This window comes from Neovison vison, chromosome 7 (genome assembly GCF_020171115.1).
Source record: "Neovison vison isolate M4711 chromosome 7, ASM_NN_V1, whole genome shotgun sequence".
NCBI lineage: Eukaryota > Metazoa > Chordata > Mammalia > Carnivora > Mustelidae > Neogale > Neogale vison.
In genome coordinates, this window is record NC_058097.1 from 187954443 (window position 1) to 187981817 (window position 27375).

Consider the following 27375-nt stretch of genomic DNA (forward strand, 5'->3'; position numbering starts at 1 on the left):
CTCTCAGCCACTGTGTGATGGTTGGCTAGTTTTTTATCCTAACTGAGCCTCTTGTGTTCTCATCTAAAAAAAGGCCAGGACACAGGCCCCATCTGGAGCTGGGTGTGGGGCGACCTGCCACCTGGGCCCTCTTCCCTGCCCTTTTTGCTCTGGGAGCACAGCAGAATTTTTCCGGGTACACACCAGACCCATAGACGTGATCCCATTCGATAACCAGCCCATCCCACTGGGGGGAGATTTTTAATCCCCATTTTGTGGAAGGGAAGCCCAAGATGATGAGGTTATGGAATTCCAGAGATGGCCCAGTCGGTGGAGGGGGCTACGAGGAATGGGAGGGTTTGTCTGAACCATCCCACAAGGCTGGCCCTTCCCATCCCAACGGGAGTGTTGCTCTGAGGTCTGTGGAATGTGAAAGGGCTCCCAGTGCGGCTTGGGGTAGGCGTGCATTCCTTCCTTCTTTCCTTTCTTGTGTGTCCACTAGACTTTTCCTGAAGATTGGAGGCTGAGGGTAGCCAGCCACCCAGGCAGGACTGCGCAACTCGGTCTCGTCTAGGCCTTTGTAACACCCCGATCTGTAGCCACCACGAGGACTTCTCTGGCCTGGGCTGGGCCCTCCCAAGCTCCTCCCCAGGCTCAGGCCCCCTCTGTCCCTCCTTCTGGGGATACTCGGTTTCTCCTAACTCTTTCTTGGTCACACATGGAGGACCCCCTGCCCCTCGTGTGGTCGTCGCCCCACCATCAAAGAGCGGAGGAGGAGACAGCCTCTCCCGGGGCCAGCTCACCTCCTTTCCTGCCAACCCTCTCCAAGGCCCTGATCCTCCTGAGGCTGCCTAATTCCCAGGCACTGACTTAGACCTTGGACCATGGACCATCCTTAGAAGACATTGCTCTTCGAGCCCTCCTGTGTGGAGGGGCAGGCCATCTTCCTAGCTTACGTCTGTCTTCTTGTCCCTCTTGTCGGTTAACAGGAAGCTGTGAACAGAAGAAGGGCTCTTCCCCTCCCCTCGTCTGACCCAGAGAATTCAGAACCCCTTATGCGTGTGCATATGCATGCACACACATGTAACACGCGTGTGCATACGTGTGTGTGCTTTTGTGTGTTCTGTAGGACCTGTGCCTTATGGCCTCACCAAGGGCTGAACGACTGACTATACCTTTGGGATGAGAAGAAACAGGATTGGGCCAAGGCCTATCCCAGCCAGTTCGGTGGGTAGCGGGAAGAGAGCCGCGTGGAGCGGTGGTCAGAGCTGGGGGTCTGGGGGGGCAGCCCTCCTGGGTGGCTTCTGGCCCTGCCACTTTCTGGTTTCTTCCTTGCCCTTCCATGGAACCTGGCCCCCAGCGGTGAGGCAGGTGGGCGACTGAAGGAAGGGAGTGGACACGCGGGGCTGAGCGGAGTGCAGGAGAGGCTGCCCCGAGCCAGGCCCACCACCAGCAGCCAGACCTCAGGAGTTTGGGGAGCCGTGAACTAGACCTCTAAGAGAGGTGTGTGCCAGAGCTGGCAAGCGTCCCCGCCCTTCAGCCATTTCTGGAGGCTTGCCTGGGGTGGTAGACATGGATGGTGGCTGGGGGTTCAGGGGGCCTTCCTCTGCCCCCTCCCGCCCCCTGAAGGCCCAAAGTTCCATAAAAGAGAAAGACTAGAGGTGAAGACAAAGCAGTTCCCAAGGGAGGAAGTACTGCTGGACGCAGTTTCAGACACACGTTCCTGAAAATGGCCTCAGAAGGCGGATTTGCGGATGTTAAGGAACTTTTGGTATTTTTGAGCCTCCCCCCACCACCCAACCTCACCCCTTGGTTTTTTTTTTTTTGCGTTGTAGCCTGAGGGAAGGGCGAGGAGCAAGAAGGAGCCCTGTGGCCTGGTGGAGGGGGGAACATGAAGTTGCTCGGTTTTCATGTGCAGCGAGAGGCCCTGTGAGTTTCTGTGCAAATGTTAATAAAGACGGATCGCAGTCAGACAGCTGGGGGCCTCCTGGGCGTCTGGAAACACGGCCACGTGGCCACCCCGCCCTGGGCTTGTGTACATTATCGCTTCCGAAAAGGGCAGTTCTCTGCTCTCAGACCACCGCTCTGTGCTGCATTGGGCAAAGTCTCTTTCTTACAGCCCAGGGACCAGCAAGAGAACTCTCCAGGCCTGCTCTTGGCTGGGGCCCTTGTCTGTGCGCTGAGGTCCTTGCCCACAGCCCCCTTGGGCGCTGTCCCCACTGTTTACTGCTTAGCGGGGAAGAAGGGAAACAGATGTGATTGGTTGGAGCTGAAAGAAGTTACCATCCTGTGTCTGCTTTTTCTGGTGGTTCCTCATTGGTTATGAAAGGCCCACTGCAGTAGAACCTCCGATTAGAAATGGGGAGGTGGTGCAAATTCTAGCGTTGGTGCAACCTCGCTGTGTGACCTTGGGCAAGGTGCAGGCCCTCTCTGGGCTTGTTTGCCACCTATAAAACCCAGGGGGCAGAACCAAAACCAACCAAGCAAAAACACCTCAGTGCAGAGACAAATTATTTTCACAGGGAGCTACCTGAGCAGTGTGGGTGTGGGGGGGATCAGATTCAAATAAACCAAAGAATGAGGCCAGGTGTGGGTTTGGTCCTGTTTTTCTATAATCATCCTAAGTGTAAGAAGGCTGAGCCACTTAGAATAGCAGGAATAGCAGGAGTGGCGTGTTATGGTCCCTGGATGACAAATGATTTTCATCCCGAATGTCAGTTCTGGTTGATTGGTAGGAACTGCTCGAGTCCAGCAGAAGGGCTGGGCTGGATGCTTGTAGTGATGGGAGGAGAGTGGAGAGCTAGCATGCAGGGGAGATCTGGGGAGCCCTGGGGTGCTGGATAGAGCCTTTAGGAATTGGGGAACCTAGGTGCTTTGCTGTCACAGGGTTGATTGCTATATGACCTAAGGCAATGGTTCACCATTGAGCTAGATTTCATGTACATGAAGAGGCTGATCGTGACTTTAATATAATTTCATCCTGATGGAGGAGCACTCAGTGAAGGACAGGCTCATTTCACTCATCAGTATAGGGGAGAAGTAGAATTTTCCCCCCACTATTACATTACTTTGTGACAGGACAGCATGCTCTCAAGGAAGATGGTCTGGCCAGTGGCTAAGAGGAACAAAGCACACAGACCAAAGGTGCAAAACAATGGCCTGTAAGCCACATCTAAGCTGCATGAAATTCACCCAACATTGACATATTGGGTCCTTATGACCCAACCATTCCATCCTTACGTATATATGCAACAGGAAGGCCCATGTATTCATGCCTTTCCCCAAAGGGCATGTATAAGAATGTTCCTAACTTCACTGTCCAAGACAGGCGATACCTGGAAATGATGCAAATGTCTACAGAAAGTGGAATGGCTGTAGTCCCGGGCTGGGATACTACGCAGCAGAGAATAAGCTCTTGCGGCTGACCCTGACTTACTTGGAAGAGTCTCAGAATCCCAGTATGGAAAAAAAGACACCAGATGTGGAAGAGTCTACACAATGCAGTTCTATTTATATGAAGTTCAAGGTCAGCCAAAGGATGCAGTGGTGTTAGAAGTCACAATAATGATAACCTTTGGGCGGAAGTTGGGGAGTGCTTGGAAGCAGCATGAGGGGTTCCGGGGGCTGGTCTGTTTGTGCCCTTATTCTGGTTGGTACTTTCATAGGTACGTTCAGTTTGTGAATAGTCATTCACTTCAGATCTCTATACTTTGTCGTGTAAATGTTCTATTTCAATTTAAAAAATCCTATTAACTCAACGGAAGACATAAAGCGGATTCTAACCCGTTGAAATACTGAGGCATGTAGCTTACAACTCCAGATCCCTGCTTTCTTTGATAAATGGGACGCTGTGAGAGCCCGGGCCCCCACGTAGCAAGAGTGGCCTGAGGCGAGCAGGGTCTTTGTTGAGATTTCTAGTCGGAACCCATGAGAAAATGCTGCCCTCTGGGGCTCCCAGCCTCCATCAGAGAGAAGAGCTTTGTGAGGGATGGGTGAGTTAGAAAGAGCTGAAAGTGTCCTGGTCATGTCGTGGTGCATTCTGTGTCTAAATTTATCATCATGGTGACATTTGTTATTTAGTCTCTCTGAGCCTCAGTTTACCTACATTCGTAAAGTGGGAAGATTAATACCGACATCCAAGGACTGTTTTGGGGTTAGGACAAGAACATGGTTCGTCAGTGCACCACGGGTCTGGTGGCTCTGAAGGCCTGCAGAGCTGCATCTTCTCCCCAGCCCCCAGACCTCACCACCCGCCCCCAACCCCCGCCCCAGGCGTGGTGCTGCCCTCTTCCCGCTGCGGGGAGGGGAGATGCGGTAGATTCGATGTGGGGCCCGCAGCGTTCCTTTTGTAATTGTGGGGTGGGAGATGGGAAACCCGTTCTCTGGGGCTCTGGCAGTGCCCTCCTCCCCGGCCCACCCTGGGCGCCGGTGTCCCCCTCACTTGGAAGGGCAGGTGCTTTTCTCTGGCTGGGCAGAGCCAGGTGCGCAGGCGCACTGAGGACCACAGTAAACGCTGCAGGTCTGGCGCCGGGCACTCCGGGACAGGCTAGCACGTATTTCGCCTCGTGGGGCGGCTGGCGTCCGGGACGTGCTGTTGTCAGTCCCTGCTCCTTCCTTCTTTGTCCCCTGGCAGCAGCCAGGGCAGCCTGGCCTCCAGCGGTGGCGGGGCGTGGCCCTCTGGGATGCAGAGTTTCCCAGAGCATCTCCCGGTGGGGTCTCTGCCGCCTCCCAGAGATCCCCGGGGCAGGGAGGTGTGCGGACCTGGCTTCAGGAGCCCTACCTGGAAAGTGGGGGGTTGACCATACCTGGCTCATCTCCGCAGCTCCGCAGTCCTGGCTGTGGTTGTCCGTCTTATTGAGGCTGTCATTCCAGGCCACGAGAAAGCACCCAGTGGGCCATTGGGGGTTGACTCTGGGGTAAAGGATGTGGTTTGAAATGGCCTCTTTGTCTCCGAGCAATCTGTTTTGATTTATTCAACTGTGGGAATTTGAAAATGGCCCAAATGTTTTCCCTCTTGTTCTCTCTCTCCGGCCAGCTGATTTCCTCGTGCTCGCCCCGTCCCCCATCCTTCTTGCTCACTTATCCACCCTCACACTCGTTCACACTCATCTTTTCACACCCAGGTAAAGGCCAGGTGGGACTTCAGATGACCCAGCTGTTTTTCTTTCTGCCTCAGACGCTTCCTCAACTGCATCCACTCCTTCTCACCCAGACTCCCCGACCTCCTCTGTGCCCCTCCCTGGCACCAGCAGAGCCCTGAGGGCAGAAGACCTGGTTCTAGCTCTGCTTCTTTTACCAACCGCTTCCATGGCTGTGTGACAGGGGCCGAGTCACTCAATATCTCTGGGCCTTCTTTAATTTCCTGCTTCCCAGCAGAGGCAAGAAAGCTACCAGTTTATGCTTAGATCACTTTCTTCTGCATTATCTCAGATGCTCTGAGTTAAGGCCCCTTCTGCTTCTTAAATTCCCCCACTGAGCCATTGAGTGGATTCAGTCTTATTTGACAGCCTGTGTGCTGACCTGAAATTACTCCATAGCCTTTTCCTGGTACTGAAGAGACAATCATTTTATTTTGAGCTGGGAATTAACACAAGGTCAGGAGAAAATAGAAAGTTCAAGAGGATGATTCCCTCTTGACTTAAGGGAGACAGAGTGTCGTGGCATCTCACTTGGAGTCATTCCTTTTACTTCTTACAGATGTCCCTGGCAGAGGTGACTGGGGAAGTGTGGGGGGGAGAGGGAGGGGCAATGGTCAGTTTGGCCCTGCTGATGGGGGAGGGGTGGTGGACTCAGGGTAGAGACCCTACGTTTCCTGAGCTCAGCTCACCAGAAGGATCCATTTCATTCTGTGGCCCCCTGTCACTTTGCCCCAGCCTCCATGGATAAAGAGAGCTAGAATTCATTGAGGACACCTCATATGGCATACACTGTCCCCCGGAGTCCTTGCAGCAGGCCTACAGGTCAAGCGCGAATGTCATTCCCATTGTAGGGGTAGTGAAACTGGGGTACAATGAGGCAAGTGTCACAGGGTGTGTCAGTGGTAGAGCTGGGTCTTCAACCAGACAGCGGTCTGCACTTGAACTAAGCTTTGATCACCACACCATGCTGTCCTGAGTGGCCTCCTGGTGGCAAGGTGGGATGGGAAGATGAGATTTCAGGACAGAGTCTGAGTTTTAGTCCTGCTCTGCTACAAACTCACTCTTTGTGCCTTGGGCAAGTTCCTTACCCTCTCTGGGCCTCAGTGGCCCATTCGAAAATGGAAGCAAGGGACCAGTGGGACCCCAAGTCTGCGGTTAGTATGGTATTCCGTGGCTTTCTGGAGCAGGATACTTGCAACAGTGATTAAGAGTCAGTGAGCTGTGGTTAAATCCTGCCTCAGGAGCTTGTGGCCTCAGGAAGGTTATCCAACTTCTCTGATGTGCAGGCTCTCTGTCTGAACAAGGGAGAGAAGATCAACACTTATTGCTTGAGGTTGCTGTGAGGACGGAGGCGTGGAGCACCTGGGATCATGCCACGCCCCCATTTCTGCCAGCTCCCTTATTGTGGATTTAGGATCTCTCTTGGCAGACCCTTTGGCTTGGAATGGGGGCTTGTTATCTGACATGGAGAGGCCCCCGTTCCGGAATTGGAGGCATGCCATCCCCAAGCGATGTTGTCCATGGTTTGCCATGAGCCTTCTGGAATGCCTTGGGGTTTCCCGACCAAGATACCATCTTGTACCTTACAGATACTCAAGTGAGAAGGACCTGGGATGAGTTAGTTTGGCCACATTCAACTTCCTTGTAGCCACAGAACTCAAAGAAAGTTCGACAGGGAGCCTCTGAGAAATCATTTCAAAATGGAGCGCCCCTATCAGAGTGGCCGTGGGGGGCTGCTCAGCCCTCCCCATCTCCTCCCGCCACTTTGATAGCTTCTGATGCACTGGGAAACCCCATTTGACAATCACAGGCCATTAGGTGGTAGATAATGACACTGGGACCCCGAAAGGGGCAGTAACGCATGCGGGAATCAGAGGCCGGAGCATCTGCTACATTATTTTCATTAGCGGGATCATTTTCTGTCTTTATAAGAGAGCTCACCTGTGTTTCTTTTGTCCATCCGTCTTAATTAATCACCTAGAGACGCATCTTTCAATATTGACACTGACTAAGCAGCTGACATTTCTGAATTATTCTGTCCCCTCCCTTCTTCATAAGCCATACATAAAGGCTGGAAGGGTATTTATCTCTAAATCAAGGAAAATGGGGCTTTTGATTTGGAAGCCTTTGAAACAAAGTGTTTACTCAAATAATCCTGCCTGAGTTGGCAGGTGTTTGGAAACCTAGGGAAATGTGTTTGGCTCAAATAAAGAAAGAGTGACCCGCACAAATCCACAGATGCTGTGGTCTGTAGGGGCTCTCAAGGGTCCTGTTTAAATGAAGGCTCTCTCCCCACTCACTCCCTACATCCCCCCTTTTGCAGCACGCCCCCCTCCACACCCAGTTTGGTCTTCAGAGATCACATGGTCTTCCTCCCTCCAAACCTAATTTCCGCACAGACTTAGCCCATAGTGACCTGCCACGTGGAGAGCTTTAGTGAGAATCAATAGGCAGGGGTTCCTGGTGTGGGCGTCACGCCTCCCGAATGTAAAACACCATGGCAGCGAGAGTAAGATGGATGCTGGCCGAACATCCCTGGTATCGGGGCACGATGGGTCCCCCCACCACCGCCGGCTGTTTGGAAGGCAAGAAGACATGGCCCAGGGAGGAGGCTTGGTGATTTGCCCAGGGTCATGTGATGACTTTGAGGCAGAGTCTGTGGTCTCTCGGGCTCCTGGAGGTCCTGTTCGACACCCCTCTTTGCTGAAGCCTGACTGCCCTTTGCTCTCTGATCTAGGTAATGAAGCTGTTCTGTAGGACCTGCGTGGGCAAAGATTGGAGCGGAGGGACCTGTTCATTAGCAGCTGGCTCTTCAAGGGCAGAAACTGGTTTCGCTAGGAGCGATGCTGTCAGAGCAAGTCGAGAGAGGTTGGCTTTCATTTGTCCAGGGCCCGTGGCGCCCCCTCCCAGAATGATGGGGGGCCCAAGCCTGGAGAAGACCGGTTCCCAGCCGGGGAGACACATGTGAATTCAATTCAAGGCTGGCGAGGCCTGCGCCTGGCTTCCCAGCGCACTGTGAGCTCCGGGAGTGGGTGGGAACACGGTCTTCTCCAGGCCCAACCCTGGCCGCCCAGCAGATGTGTTTATTTCTTCCTTTTCCACTTGGGAGGCAGAAGTCTGGCAGGGTGGTTAAACAGGAGCAGCCCTGGGGCCAGGCTGCCAGGGTTGTAGATTCAGCTCTGACGGCCCACACCTGGGAGCTGAGGCTAATAACTTCCTGGGTTGCCATCTCCTTATCTGTAGAATGGGGTACTAATAATCCCTTTCTCCTAGGGTAGTGGGGAGGCCTTAGTGAGATAATCTTGCATGAAGTGCTTAGAGCCATGCCCCACAGATGGGCTAGGCAAGCAATTTACATGAGCTATTGATTGGATAATCTCTGATGAGTGTGTGTGTATCTCCATTTAAAAAAAATAGCGTTCATCACTTTTTTTTCTGATTACGAAACTCACTCACATACCTATGCCAGCTACCAAAAGAGATCCATGGGTAATGTTTTGCTCTATTTCTTTCTAGTTTTTACTCCGTGCAGTGTGTGTGTGTGTGTGTAATCGGGCATGTGCTGACAAAGTATAATTTCCTAAAAGCTAGAAATCCTCTAAGATCTCACCCAAATCTGCAATAAACATGGCCCAAAGATTGATTTAATTCATGAGCAGGGGAGCCGGTGAGACGGCGAAGCCGAGTCTCAGGAGAATTAGACACACGGCGGTGAGCAGTTATGTAAGCATCGGAGCAGTAGGGGCTGGGTCGGAGAGAAAACGGTGAATGCCCTTTGGGACAATAAAATCGTAAACTTCGGGGCTAGTTTCTCTACCAGACCCCCCCCCCCCAAATATCTACTCCAAGTTCACAAGTAACTTGACATGAGTCAAAGTTAGATTCTCTACTGTGGAATCCTCTACTGTGGATCTGTCGGTGGGCTCACTAAACAAGACTCCATGATGATGTTGGAAAGACGGGCCTCTCCTCGCCTGGCTTCCCACTTTTGCATCATCCGCGTTAACAATATCGGTATCTTTGCGCATCTTGCCTTTGGCATCTACTGCAACATCACATCTGCTTTCAAAGGAAAGTTCTGAGGAAGGACAGGAATGCCCCCAAAGGGTGTGACCTGCTCAGACACAGCTGGTGGAGGCCCCCCTCCACCTCAGGGTCCCAGGATAGCCTCTCTTGCTGCCCCCCACCCCGCCCCGCATCACATTTTCTTGGATTCATCTCCATCTCTCTTTCTATCTCTCTCTCTCTCCATTTAGACTGAATTTCTTGAGGTCAGGGATTTGCTGAGTTTACTGTCTTCTGGCTCCTTCCCCTCTAAGCACCTGCTGTGTGGGGCATGGTGATTCTTTGGGGAAGCTTTGCTGAATGAGTGAATGTGGATGGTAAGAGGCCTGGCCTGTGTCACTGATGGGGGACAAGTGTGCCTTTCGGAACAAGCAGGGCCCCTCTCCTGGGCTCGGCTGGGTCCTCCTGGAAGAACCCAGTGCCCAAGCAGTGTCACAGCATTTCCTCCACCCTTATCCCCGATTCTGTCTTAGAAGGTCTTCCACAGGCAGTCCAGAAACCCATCTTGGCTCTTCTCCATAGGACTCCCATGACTGAGTTCCTAGCTTGCTTTCCTAATCAAGGTCTTCAAGGGGTAAGAAGTTCTTGGCCACCTCAAGCTGGGGAGGGAGAGGCGTGCCTGGGATTAATCTCCACACTATGAATTTTAAACTGCTCTTCCACGTGTTGGGAAAAGCCATCAAAATGCTAATGGCTCTGCGGTCTTACCTCCCGCAGACCCTTCTTGGCATTAGAATATATTTACATGGACTTGAGTGGGGGAAGAATTGCAGAGACGTGGGGTGCCCTTTTTCCTCCAATCCCACCACAAGCAAGCCTGGAGGGCCATAAAGTCTGAATGACAAGCCCCCCCAGAGCCCCAGGTTTCGGAGGAAAGATGCTGTGGGTTATGGGGCGGGCCCCTTCCCTCGGCTCCGATTACAAGTTCTCAGCTGCTGGCTTCCTTCCTAGCAGCAAGGTGGCCAGTTTGGAAACATCTCTATGTCCTGGGGCTTTTGAAAACTGCTCCTCTCCGAGGCAGAACATCCCCGGACAGGTGTTCCTGGATGCATAAGACCGTACAGTGGGTCCACATTGAGTTCAAGGTCTGAAACATATGGAGACACAAAGGCCACTTCAGCCCTAAGACAGTCTTGCCTGTTCTTGAGCCCTGGGCTAGAAGCACTGGGCTGTTGTTGAAATCTTTGAAAGCCCAGCTATCTTTGCTCAAGTAGACAATGGCTTGAGGACCTCCCACATGTACCCTCTAGAGGACAGATGTGATGGGGACAGCCCAGGACAGGCTGGATTCAGCAAACGGGCTCGGGAGCCTTTGCGCACAGACCAGATCCTGGACTCTCAAACTCTCTTGGCTCAGTTCTGCTCTGTGACTGTGGAAAAGCAGTTGGGCCTCTCTGAGCATCAGCTCCTTCCTTTGCTAAGGAAGAGGAGGACACTGGCCATTTGGTGGACAAATTAGAGAGTTCACATCTTTCCTTTTTTCTTCATGCGGATGGTGCAGTGGAGCCGGGTGGTGTGGGGGGATGGCGGGCCGGGCTCCCCCCTCAGAGAGAGAGAGGTCCCTTAAACCATCAGGTTCTTCCAGATCCCCATGGTGCCAAACACCCAGGTCTGGAATGCTGGGCACTCGCCTGGCAGGGGTGCTGGGGACCCGTCCTGAGAATGAGTGGGCCTTTCTGGGCAGACATGGTTGCTAGAATGACTTAAGCTTTTCTGTTTTCCTTTTTCCAAGAGCAGTGCGCCCATGTTTACTTATGTAAAGCTGTGGGGCCTCAGGCTCCCTTTCCTCCTCTGAGAAATGGGAAGAGTGTAAGAGGAAGGACAAAGATTAAAAGGAAAGAGAGCTCCAGGGGATGGACAGCCTTTGTCCTTGCCTCCTTCAGGTGATGAGAAAACGCTTGCAGACAGGGCAAAGAGGGGCAAGTGCAGGGCTAGGCCCACTGGGGCAAGGGGTCTTAGGCTCCCAGAGGCCACATGTTCTTCATGCTCAGGTGGGCATCGTGGAGGAGTCCAGATCTCACAGGTGCTACCGGGGAGGGCACAAGAGACCCAGGCTCGCCCGCCTTCAGGAACCCCCAGACGTCCTGGGAACGTGGGCACAGGAGAGATGATGATTCCTAGTGATGGCTGCATGGAGAATAAGCTTCACGTGTTAACTTACAGGGTTGTATATACCCTCTTCCCTGGCCCTATCACCATCCCCATGCTACCCAGAGCTAATGGGCTCAGACTGACTCAGAGTCCTTTCCAGCTGGGTGGACCCTCCAGAGCCCTTGCTAGCAGTACCGGCACCTTCTGCGCTGTGCCCAGTTCCGAGCAGGGAGTGGCCCTCTACTCCCCATGCGGAAAACAACAACAACAAAATCCCAGTCTTTCTGAGGATGTCAGGGCTCCCACATCAGCCCCACTTGTGACCCTGGGACACACTTAGCAGGCCCATTCTGGGACTCATTATGGAAACTAAGCTGGATGGGACTGAATGACAAGGGCAGGTTGGGCAGGCAGCGCAGAGAAGCTCTCCCTCCTGTAGCAGAGTCAAGGGCAGGTGGAGAGGAGGTAGAGACCTAGAGACCAAGGCGAAGGGAAAGGGCTTTGGGCAGCGGTGCTGGATGGGGGTGGGGTGATGACTGTTGTTCAGTCACAGAACCCAGCAGGAACTCATCCCCCAGCCCGTCTTGGCTCCTCTTCCTCTGGCCCACCCCCACATCACCCCCCTGCATTGTCAATTTCCAATACAGCAAAACAAAGCCCTGGCTTTGCTTTGGAGCCAGAAAGTACAGCACTTTTATCTGTCAACAAGCGATGCATCTGGCTGGCAGTGGCCCAGGCTGGCATCGCTGTGGGGAGAAGGACCAAGGCTGCACTGGCCTCCAGGCTCCCGCTGACGATGCTGTCCCTTCTTGGGGCACGTGATCAAGAGTCTTTGTGGTCACGGGGCTCGGAAGGACGCCTGTTCCCCCAGGAGCGAGGTAAAGCGAGGGGAGCATACAGCACAGGAGAGAAGCACTGAGGGCAGGAGCTAACAAGAAGAAGACTCCTCATCTTCCTCCTGATCTGATCACCTTCCTCCCTCCCTCCCTCCCTTCTGTCATTGCTGCCTCTTCCAGGAAGACCTCCCTTTCACTTCCCCTAGAATCCTACTGACTTGGATTTCTAGGACATCAGCTCTGAATCAGTGGTCTTCAACATCACGTGGGAACGTGATGTATAAAACAGGAGCAAGTCAGGCTGCCGTGAGCCAAGCTTTGGGGAAGCTTTGCTGAATGAGTGAACGTGGATGGTAAGAGACCTGGCCTGTGTCACTGATGGGGATCAGGGTGTATGTATGAAGTGTGGTCTCCACCTCTTGGTGCGGGCCCCCAAGGGAGAGAAGGACAGGTCTGGAGCGTAGAACTTGGAACCACTGATCATGGCCACTGTCCCTTCTATGGAAAGTAGCAGCACTAGCTTCTGTTTATGTAATTCCCACATCCTCTATTGGTTGAGCACCTGGTAGGGTCAGTCCCCGTGGGAATCCCTTGTGGCTCATTAGCGCCTCTGACCCCCAGTTCAGGCCAGTGGGGTGGGGCTCTGATTGCCCACACACTACAGGTGAATCACCTGAGGTTTACAGGGGTAAGGAACTTCGCCAAGGTCACACAGGGGCGAGTGGCATAGCTGAGATGGAAACCCAGGCCTGTGGACCATGAGTCCTGGTCTGTGGCCCACTGTTGGGTGCTGAGGGCTCTCTACCCACTGCCTGGCCTGATCCACGCTGCAGACAGACAGCAGGCTCTAGAGGCATATCTGTTCTCCTAGAAGCTCTCTCTCAGGTAACCATGCAAAGGATGCCCTGCTGTCCATGTGGCCTGGCCCTTCTGCCATTTTGGGGTCTCCCAAATGGCATCTTTGCAAGGGAGCTTGAAACCCCCATCATCAGCCATCCATCTGCTCTGGACCAAGCAGTTGGCCTGTTGCAGACCTGTCGCATGGCTGGCCAACCCCCTGCCCCACAGCCTGGGGCTGGACTCAGACACAGGGAAACTTCGATCTTCACTACCTGGTCTTCACCACCTGGATCAAGACCAAGGCAAGATGTAACTCTGACCCTTCCTTCCTGAGGTCTCATCTTGTGGGTCCACAGCTAGGGCAGTGAGGAGAGATGGGGTAGAGCTGGGGGCTGCAGATGTTCATTGTGTGGTCTCTGCATAGACCCATAAACTCTAGAGGGAGAAAGCAAGGCATCATCCGTAACTGCAAGAAGCTCAGCCCCCGGTGTCCAGAGAAAATTATACAAGTGGTTGAGTCATTTATTCCCTCTCTCCTCCCATTAACCTAGTTCTGTCTTGCTGTTGTTAATTTCACCCATCCTTTTGTAGATCGGTTCCCCTTCAACCCGGCTGTTTATCCATCCCTGCCTTCATCTGCCCTGCTGTCATCTATCCCTCCATGCATGTGTCCACCCATCCATCCATCCCTCCATGCATGTGTCCATCCATCCATCCATCCATCCATCCATTCCTCCGTGCATGTGTCCATCCACCCATCCATCCCTCCGTGCATGTGTCCATCCATCCATCCATCCATCCATCCATGCATGTGTCCATCCATCCATCCATCCATCCATCCATCCCTCCATGCATGTGTCCATCCATCCATCCATTCATTCCTCCATGCATGTGTCAATCCACCCATCCATCCATCCATTTATCCTTCTAAACCTACTGTTTTTCATCCATCCCTGTAACCAATTATGACCCATTTCCTCCCTCCCACCATTTAGGCTCTTTTATAGACCCATTCTCTCCTCCTCCATCCATCCATCCATCTCTCCTAGCACCCTTCCCTCCATCCAGCTTTATTTGCTGAGTCAGGAGCTGAGACCACAGAGGAAGTAAGAGACCATCTCTATCCTCGTGGAGCTCAGAGTCTGGTAGAGGAGAAAAACCATACAAAATGAAACACATGCGACACTGTGATGACTTGACCACTTAGACAGACAAATTGTTAGTGGAGCCCAGAGCCCAATCATGCCTGTGCAGGTCTTGTGCAGACAAGAGGAAATGTCGAAGAAAGATTTTGAAGGATGAGTAGGAGTTTGCCAGGAGTTTTGGAGAGTGGGAGAAGAGGTAGAGTTCAAGGTTAGGAAAGGAAGGGACTGTTGGGCAGAGTGAGCAGCAGTGAGGTTGGGCCAAGCGTGTCGCAGGGGGTGCGGGGGTATGTCGGTCCCAGTGAGTTCAGTGTGACTGTGGGGTCTGCGCAAATTGTGAGGACCTGAAGGCCCCCTGGAGAAGACAAGTGGGGCTCAGATGATCAAAGGCCCATATGTAGGCAAAGGGAAGCCAGGGGACCCACTGACGCAAGAGAGAGACACATCTCTGGCTCCGTCTGACAGCAAACCAGGGGGCAGTTTGGAGGGAACAAGGCCACAGCCTAGCAGACCAGCTAGGAGCCCGTTTTCAGCAAGGTGATGGGCAACACTAAGGCTCAGTCCAGGCAGGGAGAGGCAGGGGCCATGGAGAAGGAAGGTCATGGGTGACTTTGGACATGTGAGATGGTGGAGAAACAAGGGCTGGGAAACCAGAGAGGAGTCTGTGATCTGAGTACTGTGTTTGGGAAGACTCAGGAGACTGTGTCCTCACGGCACGCACACCCCTGGGTACATGTGATCCGTTTTGGTTTAAAACTAGAGCGGGAAACATCAGCGTCTTGGCTGGGTCTCATCCAGGACACTGAAGTTCCTTCTCAGGACTTTTCTCACAAACTGAGGGCTGGTTTCCCACACACAGAGCAGCGTGGCTTCGTTCCGAAGGAAGAAAAAGATCAACACTTTGAGCTAGACCTCAGACAACAGGAGAACTTGGCTCCTAGTCGTCACGTTCCTTGCCCTTGATTGAGCGCTTCCTCTGCTTCATGGATTTTAAGGCACCCTTTCCTTGATTTTTTTCCTATTTTAAGGTCTCCGGAACCAGGATGTGTCCCTACACGTAGTGTTGTGTCATAATTCACTAAGCGAGGCCCTTGGATAATGGTGCTGTTATCAGCCTGGGAGTCTTAATTCAAGAAACTGGGGCAGTGTGTGCTGGGCTCTCTGGGGTCCTGTCTGTCTGTCCATCTTTCATGTGATTCTCACAACATCATATGAGCTATCTGCTGTTGTTTGAGGTTTCCCAGATGAGGACTGGAGGCCTGAAGCAGGGAGGTCACATGCTCACAGTGACAGAGCCGGTCAGAGGCTCTCAAGGCGTCTTTGTTCAAGACAAGAACGAGCCTCGGGCCGAGAAGGTGGTGGCTTTTCCTCCCCGCAGCCAGGGACAACTGGGTCAGTGGTGAGCACCGTCTCCCAGTGCACCATCTTCCAAAGCCCCCTCTTGTTACCCAGCCCTTTCCCCCTCTTGGTCCTAAACCCTGGGATTCTCTTCCTGCTTCCAGGAGGGCTCCCGCTCTGACATCTGTGGTGACACCCCCCCTCCCCACTCCCCAGAGAAGAAAGGGCTGGAATGAGATCTTGGGAGAAGTGGGGGGTTGGGCGGGGGGGGAAGAAATTCTGAGCCCAGCTGATTTCCCTCACATAATGCAGATTTGCTTAAATGGGAATTAGGATTAGTGCTGGATTTTGCCTTTCCTGGCACACCAGTAATAAACTAATCTCCTCTCAGGCTGCAGCAAGGCAGAATTCCATCGAAGACGGAAGACGGCTTCAGGCTCAGGAGTGCAAAGCCTGGAAAGTAATTTTATTATTAACAGGCTCTGCCCACACCGCCTGACACACCGCCCGCAGCTCCCACCCGACGTGGCTGCAGCCTCTAATTTCGTTAATGTGTGACATTCACCCAGGCTGCGTGGCTGATGGGCACGCTTGACATTAATACGTGTTCCTCATAGTCCCCAGAGCTCATAAAAGCTCATTATCAGCTCTGAGCCCATAAATGTAGTTCCCGGCTCAGGTGGGCCCGAGTTCTTCAGACATGTCCCCAGGCAGTGGAGCGGTGGCCGTCTTGCGGGAGCCAAGAGATAAACGTCTCCCTTTGTCCAGGGGACTTGGCTTTCCAGGCTACCAGAAGGTGACCAGAAAGACAACTCGGCAGGCAGAAGAGCCCAGGGTGTAAATTTACATCCTGCTCCCTGGGGGGGAATCGATCCGCTGTTTGGGGAAAGTGGTTTGTCGGAAGCTATTCAAATGTGGACACACTTCCAGGCGTCCAGGCTGTGGACTTGCTCGAACGTTCCCATGTGGTGATGTAAGTGGGAAGGGGATGGTAGCAACAAGGCTGTAGCAGCTGGGAATGGAAATATCCTGTGTATGTAAGGTGGGAGAGCTGAATAAATGATGGTCCACACCTAGAAGGAGGGCAGAAGACTCCAGAAGGTCTCCGTATTCTCGGATCCATGGGTAGACCTCATGGCAACTGCTAGCTGGCGATGCAGAATGTGTGTGGTAAGATCCCACCCGTGGAAAGTGTGTGTGAATCCCACCATCTCCATGGGGGCCCATGCAGGCACGCTCTCTTTCTCTCTCTATCACACACACACACACACACACACAAACACACACACACATAAATGGTTGCACAGAAGAAAGCCTAGAGGGTCATGTTACAGAGATTTTGCAGTGGTCCTATGAACTACAATGGATGGATAAGGAAGAATGCTCACTTTTGTAGTTAGAATCAAAGCTATGTACATGTACGTCTGTATCCCCAGCCATAGATCCGTGCCTTTGTCTAGGGGTGGATATGGGCATGTGTATGTGTATAGATCATGAATTCCTTTGATTATAGGATATAGATATATATCCTATATAGATATAGGCCTGCTCCGTGATATGTGACATTTCCTGGGTTGACTCTGCCTGGGTGGACTTTGGAGGCAAAGAAAGCCAACTGGGGTCACGTCCTCTGGCCAAGCCCTGTTCCCCATCAGTTTGCAGGGAGTCCCGAGAAGTTGCTGTCTGCGCCATGTGCACTGAGCTAGGATCCGTGGAGCAGACCCGGGGCTCGTTGCTCTTGTGCCTGTGTCTCTCCCCACAGCCCCATGGACATGGTACTGATGCCAGGTTTGACCTCCCACAGACCTGCCTTCTAGTCCCGGCTCTGCCGCATTTGGGCATGACGACCTTGGGCAAGTTATTTAACTCCTCAGGGCTCGTGGCACTCATCCCCAAAGCGGGGACACTGTCTCATGGGATCGTCGACATCAGCGTCTGAGACAACGTGAAACTTGACCGCAGCTTCTATGGCGCGGCCGGTCCTGAAGGGCGGGAGTCTGGGAGATTTGGGGTCAGGGGACGCGGCTATCCCATCTGTGCTGTCAGCTCTGCTCTTTTGTTCCTCGGCTGTGCATGGGAACAAGCCGGTCCCCCAGGGCTGGCCTTGGCCTGGGCCGGCAGGTATGCGGCCTGGACGTGGCGAATTTGATCCTTCTCCTGTGACCCGGGGGCTCTCCGTCAAACTGACAGAGAGGAAGTGGGGGAGAGGCTGGGCTTCTGGCCCCCGCACCCGGGGGCTGAGTTGTTTTTTCACTACCAAAGACCTCTCTTCTTTTCTATCTCTTCATGGTTACCAGATCTGGGAAATGTTGGTCTGCCCCCAAAGCCTGCATTCATTAAGCCATGATTAATTCTCCTTCGCATTTTCACCATTACTCAGAAAGCATTTTTTTTCTTTTTCTTTTTCTTTTTTTTCCCTGCCTGAGGAGAGTGGAGTTTCTACAACCGGTTGGTAATGTTCTAGCCAGAAGCAAAGACATGTGATTAGCATGCGTGATGTCACCACACCACACTGTACAGGCTCCTGGGCTGATTTTGGAAAACTGAAAATATGTGCCAGTCTGTAGGCTCTGAGGACACCTCCTGGAAGCCTCCGTGAGGCTGGGTGCTTGATTCTGTCTTTCTGGCCACAGCCGCCCCATCTGGCTTCTGCACCTGCAGAGAGAGAAGGAGAGAGCAGGAACCTAGGCGACAGGGACACGCCTGAACTGAGGTGGCCCCCAGCAGCCACAGGCCCCACTAGCTGCTGCCTTTTTAAAATTTATGTCTCTCTCTTCTCCTTCTAGAATTTATCCCGAAGCCATCGAAAGGACACCTCAAGAGAACCCTGAGTCTCTCGGAAGGAACAGACACCAGTTGAAGCAGGTATGACTTGGCCACATGGCAACATGGCGGCGGCTTCTTCGAATAAGAGTCTGATCTTCTCTCCTCTTCTCTTTCTACTCAACGAACCCTCCATGGCCAAGTGAGAGAGCTTTCAGTTGGTGCCCGAGGGCAGGGCAGGCAAAGGGTGCCTTCTCTCTTATCCCCAACCCAGACATTTCTTCAGTGATGGGGAGCACGGCTGAAGTGTGAGGAGAGAGAGGCTGGCGCCAAGGTGGGGTCTCACTGGGGCTGGCGTCTGCCGCATGAGTGGGCCGCCCGTCATGGTCATTCCTCAGGGTCGGTCCAGGAAGTAGGGGTGAAGCACGGAGGCAGTGAGCCCTCCCAGGGAAGGCAGAGCGCTTCCCCTCTCCCCACTTCCACACCCACCATAGTCTTGGGATTGTGAGAAGAAAAGACCTTCCTAGAATGACTCCCCCACTCTCCATCTCAGGACTGTCTTTTGGATACAGTTCACATTCCAGGAAGGAAATGACAATAGAAAAGTCTTGGTTTTCTTCTTGGGTTCCAGAAGCTTCTTGGGCTGCCCACAATCCCAGGACTAGTGATGGGCTGTGTGGCTTCATGGAAGGTTCCTGAATGAAGAGCCAGGACAGCCAGGACATCTGTCCTCTGGCCCAGTCTGGACCACCATTGTGCCTTAAGGGTCTTCAGAAGTCATTTCTCTCATAGGGCCTTGTTTTTCTCACCAGTAGAACGGGCAGCAATGACTAGAATCTCTGTCCCAGGCCTTAGGGCCTCAGTTTCTGAGGTTCCCAACCCCAGGCTGAACCAGAGGAAGTGACGGGTGTGGTGAGGCAGCAGGAAGACAGAGAGGGGGTGGGGGCTTGGGGAAGGTTGTGAAGAGGAAGGACATTGGAGGCTCTGAGGAGACTTGATTGCCAGTGTTGGCCAAAGGCTGCCTCAGACCCTCAGTGGAAAGACCACAGAGTCTGAGAGGCAGATGGACTGAGTTCGAGGCCTGGCTGATGGGAGACCTCGGATCAACCAGCACCAACAGATCTTTGGCATGCCAGGCTCTGTGCTAGGCACAGGCCCCGCACTGTCCATTCAGTCCTCATAACGACCCCGCGGTCTTGGCACCACAATCGCCTCCATCTTAGAGAGGAGAGAACTGGGCCTCAGAGATGTGAAGTGACTTGCTCAAGGTCACACTGCAGCGAGTGAGATATGGTGGAGTTTTGAAGCCATCTGAACGACCCTACAATGCTTGTGTATTTTCCTTTGAGTGCCTCCATGACTTGAATCTTAAGATTAACCAAATCCTTTAAGCCAGATCACCTCTTGAAATCACATCGCTTGATAGGACATAAAAATGATTGTTTCCTTATTCTAGATTTTTGGCTTTGACACTTGGGGCTCATCGTGACGTCTCTGCAGGTCTTGGTTTTCTGATCTCTAAAATGGGAGCATAATGCTACCCAGGAGGTTGTTCTGGGGAGAAGATGAGATGAGGGAGGTACAGACCCTTCCCTAGCCAACCCCCACCACCGCCTTCCCACCCCAAGACTGCTGGTGCGAGGGTCGATGGGATGTACACACTGTGGGGTGCCGTACCCCACCATGTGATGGCATTTGTGGTTCCAGCTGCTTCTGGCACCGTGGTTGAGATGCACTGGGCCACTTTCCCGGTCACTGATCTGATACCTGCCTCATTCTTTCGCTTCTGGAGTGTACCGCCAGCCGGCTGGGGTGTCTCAGGCCGGAACCCAAGGCATGGTGGCTGGCTCCTGGAGGCAGATAATGCAAGGCCAAACGGCCCTGGGTAGACAGTGGCTGGGGAGCATGAGGCCCCCATGTCGTGCGGCTCATCCCACCCTGCCGGCTCCCTGGGCCAAAATCTCCCCCGCAGCCTCCTGGCAGCCAGCCCTGCTCCCCACAGGAAGCCACTGGCTTATCACAGAGCCAGCATCCCGCACGCTTTTCTTAATCAGGAGAAGGCGCTGAAGCGAGTCAGGAAAAGCTTAACTTCCCCAGGACTTTTCTGCTGGGGATGTTTCTCCATGAGGGGAAAACCATGGGCCTCCGTGTACGAGAGGCAGGAACCTCTTTAGCACAGAGAAAAGCAGCCGGGGTGCTTTTGTTCTCGGTTTGCCTTCAGGAGGGTTGCAGGGGAGCAAAGCGATTCAGATTCACCCCCCAACCCCCTCGTTAGCTAGGAAGCAGATCGGTGTAGAGTCCCGGGGAAGGACAAAGAGGACCGTCACCGGGAGGCAGACAAGCATGTGCCACTGTGGGACATGTCCGCTGGCCTTTGGGGCCCGGACTGGTGGAGGCTGGGTCCCAGCTCCGCTTTTCGGGAGCTCTTTGACTCCCGTGAGTGATCTCGTGTCCAGAGTCTGTTTTTTTCACCTGTCAAATGGGCAGATAGCATGCTCCTCACTGGGGGGCTGTGATGGGGAGGACCCTCCTGCTTGCTCTGAACAACAGAAGCGCCCTGGGATCATGTGGCCTCCTAAGGTGACCTCCTTGAAGAGGCTTGGGCTCTTGGGATGGACGAGCCGGGTGTTTGTGACCAAACAGGGAGGTTACTGTGGAGACACATACCTCTTTCTGCACGCGTGGTCTAAAAAAGGGCCAAGAGGGGGGCCTGGGTTGTGTCAGCTCTCTGTTCTGACACCCCGGCGTGTGGGGCACACCCCAGGTGTGGGTGTGAACAGTTCTTCCTGAGCCTTTATCCCGTGGTTTACACTTCCCTCCCGATGACATTTACAGGACCCTTTCTGTAGATAATCGCTGGTCCTCCCCACACCCCAAGATGTAGGTGTTAATAAGCTCTTTATAGGTGAGGATAGCTGGGGTTCAGAGAAATTGTAAATTATTCCGGGTTTCATGTCCAAAAAGCGGTCAGACTGGGACCTAATCAGAGGCCTCCTGTCCCAAGGATGCTGTGTTGGCCACAGCACCCACAATGCCCTCAAATCGATCCCACGTGGCAGCCACCCTTCTACACCCACGAGGTCTACAGCCGCTCCCCACAGCACCCCGGTGGCTTCCCACGTTGCCAGTGACAGCACTTGTTGACCCTCTGTGACTCCCCAGAGCACCCCCAGAGGCACCCACAGTATCCACGAGGCCCCCCGCAGGACTCAGGGCATCACCCTGTCTCGCTCATTGTGGCCCTCCTCCTGCATTCTCCACCCAGCCTTGCATGGAATTCGGAGCTCTGGGAGAAAGAGGTCCCCTTGATGGTTTTAATCCCCCCAGCCAGCCCTCTCCAGCATGTTGAGTGAACTAATGAAGGCAGTTTGGAGGAAGCTGGGGCTCTTCCCCGTCCTGAGATCTGACAAGAAGAAGCAGGTGGCAAGGATGGGAAGACAGAAGCCTGGCTGCCCCAGGAGAACCTGTACCCGGCTTCCAGTTTATCTCCTTTTTCTTTTGTTGCTCACGCTTTTGGGTATCATACCTAAAAATCCATGGCCATATCCAAGGTCAAAAAGATTTACCCCTTTGTTTTCTTCTAGGAGTTTTATGGTTTTTAGCTCTTATACATAGGTCATGGGTCCATTTTGAGGTAAGTTGTGTATATGGTGTGAGGTAGGGGTCCAACTTCGTCCTTGGGCACGTGGTTATCCAGTTCTTCCAGCCCTGCTTGTTGAAAGGACTGTTCTTTTCCCAGTGATTAGTCTTGGTGATATTATGTAAAATCAACTTGCTTTAGTGTCTAGGTTTGTTTCTGGGCTCTCAGTTCCATTCCATTGGTCTATGTGTCCTTAAGCCTGCACCATGCTGTTTTTGATTCTTATAGCTTTATATGTAATTCCTAGAGGACCCCTAGTCTATTCTAAAGCTCCCTGGTGATTCTAATGTACCTCCTAATGTCCCTGGAATTTAAGAGGAAGATGAGGGTGGTTGGGAGACTTCCAGAATGATCTAGAGCAGTGCAACATGGAGAGGATGTCACCCGGAGGGAAGCTGTGGTTATCGGGGTAAAGAGGTCATGATGGAATTGAGAGAAGTCAGGAAGGGAGATGTTCTGATCATCCCCAATCCTGGGAAGACCTTGGAGATGCCAAAGGTGAGAGTGGAAGCCAGTGGTCCAGCTGAGCTTGATGAACCTCCTACCTACCCCCAGGATGATTTGGAGCAAGACCTGGATGCTAGTCACAGCCCCGCTCCCCTGTGTGAGCTTGGGCAGATTGCTTGACATCTCTAAGCCCCTCATTGCCTCTATCAGGTGCATTGGTTACCCTCTGCTCTGCCCTTGGTTCAGAGGGTTGAGTGAGAGTCAACAGGTCAGCTCTGCAAAGGCTGGGAGGGACTTGAAGGCAATGGAAAGCTTGGCAGAATCTCAACCCCACGGGACTGGGCAAATCGTTGTCAGTTTCCTGCCCACCTGTCTCTATGGACTTGGGGCGTGTGGCCTCCATTGTCACCTATGTTGTCTTGGGCTGCCCTGGGCAGGCTGTGACAGGTTCAAGTGTCTTATTCTGCTGAGCTCAAATGTATTTTCTGGTACCCTCCGTTTGCTTGGCCACAGAGAAGAGGCATCACCCCTTTCCCTCCAGGCTGCTCTCCGGCATCCCCACTTCACACACTTTACCCTTTGCTGGTGAAGGGTCATTGCTACCTCTGCCTCCCTCCAAGGATGCAGATCTTGGTGCACTCCTGACTTCCTGTTCTCTTGACCCTTCTCTGGGAGGACTATAGCCTGAACTGGGCATTTTCACAGTTCAACCCTCAGAGCTGAGGCCAGAGCTCTGGCCATGTTCTGACCCCTGCCAAGGTGGGTGGAACCAGCCCCTCCCTCGGTCCAGACCTCATACTTCTGTTCATTCAGCCGACGCGGCATGGGGTCTGGTGATTCCCGCATCCCGGTTGGATTCAAGCTCTCATCTTTTCATTGGCTTTTGCTACATACATCATTTTCTACCTAGTATTTATAAATGAGGGGGCAGTTTCATGCAGGAGGGAAAGCATAGCTTTGGCACTAGATGAACTTCGGGACTGTTGTTTAGCTACTTGTGAGCTCAGGCAGATGAACTCCTTTTGCTCTCCTGTTACGTAAAGATAGTCACTGCTGTTGTGGGCATCGTGGTCAAGATTCAATGAGATGATGAATATCAGGTGTGTGGCCCATCACCTGGGAAGGAAGCAACATTCCAGAAAGGGTGGGTATCATTATGGAGTGCAAGGTGGGGTGTGAGCCTTGAGTTTCAGCCCAGGATGGAGCCCCAGCTGCCGGTCCTCCTCTCTCTCCTGGCTTCCCTGTCATGCTCTGACCGGGACACGTGTGTGAGGGGACAGGATGACAGGTTCTCACCACCGCAGTTTCCTGCTCTCTCAGCCCAATGTCTGCCAGAACTTTCTGGCCTCAGGCCAGCCCTATGTCCATATGTAACTCCTGATAGCAACCTGGTCTTTTTCTGCCCTCTTGGATCCTTTCCATCCCAAACCTTTTCCTTCCTTTCTTTTTCAAGTGTTTGAAATTTACACAAGAAGGTTCATCTGAGGGCCGGATGCAACCTTGTCCCTGGGAGGAGACAAAGCCTGTGGAGATTTTCCCTGGGAGATGTTCCCTCTCCCTGACATGGTTGGCTGTGAGAGTGAGGCCAGACAGACCCCTTCGTTGTGTGGGCTTCTCAACGTCATGGAGAGATACTAATAAGTCTTCATTTTCCTCATCTAAAGACAGAGCAAATCATTGCTCTTCTGCTCCTGCCACAAAACTGAGCAAATGTGCCCTTAAGAAGCTTTATTATTAAAAAAGAAAAAAAAAAAAAAGAAAAGAAAAGAAGAAGCTTTATTATTATTGTTGTTGTTGTTTTAGTGGTGACCTATATTCACACTATGAATCACAGCTGAAGCACTATCAAATGGCCAGACATGACGAAGAGGGAGGAATAGGAACACCGTCATCAGATGCCTGTCAGCAACAGAGAGGGAAAGTGACTTGCTCAAGGTCACACAGCTATTAGGTATTAGGTATGTCAAGGTCACATAGATATTAGGTATGTCTTTCTCCTTCCCACTGGGTCTGGTGATCACTCTGCTGTGCCCGGCTGCCTCTTTTATTAATTCAGAATGTGAAATAATATATTATCATTAACAGCCTAAAAAAATAAAAAGGAAAAGCCCAGATCAGCCGGCAGTGCTGTTGTCTTAGCTGGGGTTTGGTTTAATGACCTGCCCAGAGCTGCTGATGTGAGAAGAAATGAGTGACATCCTCCCCCTGGGCCTTGGGGGTCGCCAAGGTGTCTCCCTCCCCGGGGTCTGGGCAGGGTTCTGTTAGGATAGAAGGGCACTGTGGGATGGAGGAAGGACAGTGAACTCTGGACCCTGAAGGATTTTTTTATTTAATATATATATTTTTTTAATTTTAAAAGATTTTATTTATTTATTTGACAGACAAAGATCTCAAGTAGGCAGAGAGGCAGGTAGAGAGAGGAGGAAGCAGGCTCCCTGCTGAGCAGAGAGCCGGAAGCAGGGCTTGATCCCAGGACCTCAGGACCATGACCTGAGCTGAAGGCAGAGGCTTAACCCACTGAGCCACCCAGGCGCCCCAGGATTTTTTTTTAATAGATTTTATCTTCTAGAGCAGTATGAGGTTCACAGCAAAACTGAGGGAAAGTGTAGAGAGTTCTCACATTCTCACTTACCTGCTGCTTCCCCACTGTGGACAACCCACACCACAGAAGCCTCACTGACATGTTCTTATCACCCGAAGCCCGGAGCTGGCGTTCCAGTTCACTGCTGGGGGCGTGCCTTCATTCTGTGGGTTTGGACAAATGTGTAATGACATGTACCCACCACGATCGTGTCCTACAGAATCGTTTCACTGCCCTACAAGTCCTCTGTACTCTGCCAGTTCATCCCTTCCTCCCTACTAAGCTGCTGATCTTTCTATTGTCTCCATAGTTTTGCCTTTTCCAGAATGTTCTATCATTAGAATCATACAAGATGCAGCTTTTTCAGAATGGCTTTTTTTCACTTAGAAATATGCATTTAAGGGGCACCGGGGTGGCTTAGTCAGTTAAGTGTCCGACTTTTGGTTTCGGCTCAGGTTGTGATCTCAGGGTCCTGAGATTGAGCCCCGCATCCAGCTCTCAGCTCAGCAGGAAGGCTGCTGGAGGATTCTCTCCCTCTGCCCCTCCCCACTTCCGGTGGTTACTTGCTTGCGTGAGTGCGTGCTCTCTCTCAAATAAATAAATAAATCTTAAAAAAAAAAAAAACCCACAAAAAGAAATATGCCTTTAAGAAATATGCCTCCATGTCTTCTCATGACTTGACTACTCATTTTTGCCCCAAGTTTTTTATTTTAGTAAAATATACATAACGTATCATTTACTGCTTTCACCATTTTCAAGTGTACAGTTTAGAGGTATTAAATACATTCACATTATTGTGCAGCCATTCCCTGCCATCCATTCCCTGGACTCCTTTCATCTTGTAAAACTGAAACTCTATACCCATTGAACACTAACGCCCTATTCCCCTTTCCTCCCAGCCCCTGGCAAACCCCCTTCTTCTTCCTGGCTCTGTGATTTGGAGTCCTCTGAGTGTACCTTATATAAATGGAATCATACAGTATTTGTGTGTTGGGATTATTTTTGTGTGTGTGCAGGTGCATGTGTGTGCACGTGCGTGTGACCCTGGATTATTTCGCTTCACATAATGTCCTCGACATCCATCGTACTGTAGCAGGTATCAGAATTTTCACACTGAATATTTCAATGTCTGGATGTACCCAACCTTATTTATCCATTCACCTGCCGAAGGACATCTTGGTTGCTTCCAAAGGAAGAATAAAGCTGCCCTAAACATCTGCATGTAGGTTTGGGTCTGTAGGTTTCTTTTCTTTGGATTTGGTATTAGGATACTGCTGGTTTCGTAGATTGAGTTAGAATGCATTCCTTCTGCTTGTCTCTTCCAGAAGAGATTTCTGAGAATTGGCACCCATTCTTCCTATTATGTTTGGTAGAACTCACCAGTGAATCTGGCCTGTTTTCTGTTTTGAAAAGTTATTCGTTATTAGTTCAATGTATTTAATAGATCCAGGCCTATTAAGTTGTCTGTTCTTGTATGAGTTTGGGCAGATTGTGTCTTTCCAGGACTTGGTCTATTTCATTCAAGTTATCAAATTTATGGACCTAGAATCAGTAATTGTATTCTTTTCTTATCCTTCTAACGTTCATGGGAACTCTGGCGATTTCCCCTCTTTTAGTTTTGATATTAGTAATTTGTATCTTCTCTCTTATATTCTTAGTCAGCCTGGCTAGAGGCTCATTGATTTTACCAATATTCTCAAAGAACCAGCTCTTGGTTTTGTTGATTTTTTTCTATTGATTTCCTGTCCTATGGAGCCCATGTTTTGATTGTAGATCTATTACCGTCTCAGGGATCTTGAGAGTAAATCCCTTCTGTTCTCTGATTCTTAGCTTCCATATCTGCACAATGGGCATGGTGACATCACCTAGCCCAGAGTTAGTTTGAAGGCAAATAGCAAATGTGAGCCCACATTCATTGATTCATAAATACATGTTCAGTCCCTGTTGTGTACCCGGTACTGTGCTACATGCTGAGATCGTAGTGAACAAAACAGCCAGGTCTCCATCCTCGTGGTGCTTATCTTCTGTTTGAGGAGAGGCAGACCAATAAATAAACTGAACGTCAGGCAACATGAGATGCAGGAAGGGACAGATTGGCCATGGGTTTACTGTTTCAAGGAAGGGGCTCTGAGAAGGTCTTCCTGATCAGATATCTTTTGAGCAGAGACCTGAACACAGTGAAGCTTTGACTTGCATCTAGGGGAGAAGCCTTCCTGGTGAAGGGAACAGCAAGAGTCAGGACCATTAGGCAGGTGGGTGTCTGACATGTTGGAGCACCAGCGAGGGGGTCACCATGCTGGAGTGAGGCTGGCGTGGAAGCAGAGGAACCGCCAGCTGGGGTGAGGGCTTTGCATTTTGATCCTAAGTGTGATGGGAAGCCAGTAAGCATACAAGAGACAGGATGCAACTGACGTGTTACCAAGATCACTCTGACTGGGTGGAGAACAGGCCATACGTAGGGGACGGGGAGGGGAGACTGATGTTAGAATCCGGGCATGAGAGGAAGTGATCTGGA

General features: G+C 51.9%; 1 protein-coding gene across 3 annotated transcripts in view; it reads left to right on the plus strand.

Moving 5' to 3' along the window:
* TSPAN18 (tetraspanin 18) overlaps positions 1-27375 on the plus strand; it is a 177707-nt gene that overhangs the window by 13137 nt on the left and 137195 nt on the right. For 2 of the 3 annotated variants that reach the window (XM_044259134.1, XM_044259136.1), the window contains exon 2: positions 18216-18294. The gene's annotated coding sequence lies outside the window, so the exon portion shown is untranslated. Of the gene's footprint in view, positions 1-16579; positions 16600-18215; positions 18295-27375 lie in introns of those variants that run through there. The other variant, XM_044259135.1, reaches the window with a different exon arrangement.